The following is a 989-nucleotide window of genomic DNA, read 5'->3' as shown; positions in this document are numbered from 1 at the left end:
GGAGAGACACCTGAAGGAGGACAGGGACGCACCACAAGGAGGACAATTGTCGTGCGTGGGGTACGGAGGGGCACCTGAAGGAGGACATCGAGACGCCGTCGGCGGCCGGTAAACAGGATCGATCGAAGTACCCCTAGGACGGAAACATTTGTCCTCATTAAGGCGACCACAGACCTCCTCGTAGGGTGAACTTTTGGCGATCTTCATAAAGAGGACAATTGTACTCTCTAGCTTTTACAGTGTATATGTACGCCAGACCATGTCTCGCGTGACAGGCTTCGCGATATCTCACGAAACACTGTTACGCTGCGACGCGCCTGGCGCACATATAGCTAGGCCTGCGGCGCTGACACCCGAGACGGGCGAATAAGTGTGTATACACATTTTTTTGATATGAAGCCCTTTTTACGGTTTAGTAGACCATTTGGTTATTTTCACCACATTTTTGTCCAGAGATGCCCCCTAGCACCCAAATGGTACATGATAGAGCAAAACGAACGAAATTTACGCCCAAAGGGTTCTACTTTCACGAGTTACCTTTACAGAGCCCATGAAAATATATTTGAAATAAAAAATAATTTGCGACCTATGGTTTTTGATTTTTTCAAAAGTCAATTTTTGAGCTAGAATGCTCATCTTCGAACTCGATGTGTCTTTTTATGATACAAAACGACCCTGAAATTCCCAGATCGATATCTCAATTCTGTCTCGAGTTATCGTGCGGACAGACGGACAGACAAACAAACGAACAAAATGAAACTTTTCTGGTCAGTGCTAATCGCTCAGCCAACAATCTGCGCGGGTTCTTTTATTTTAATTTTTAGGCAAAGCAGAAGGGTGGGGTGTAGTCACGGGGTTGCCCCGTTACAGTCTTTTGTCATGTCCAAGGAGCAAATTTCTAGGGCCGCAGGCCCCCCACCGGACGCGTTACTTTACTCAAGTATGCAAAGTGATTTACCGGTCACATTATTTATTTGATTATGCACTTC

Source organism: Frankliniella occidentalis, unplaced genomic scaffold, assembly GCF_000697945.3.
Source record: "Frankliniella occidentalis isolate FOCC.00 unplaced genomic scaffold, Focc_3.1 Scaffold164, whole genome shotgun sequence".
Lineage (NCBI taxonomy): Eukaryota > Metazoa > Arthropoda > Insecta > Thysanoptera > Thripidae > Frankliniella > Frankliniella occidentalis.
This window is presented reverse-complemented; position numbering follows the sequence as displayed.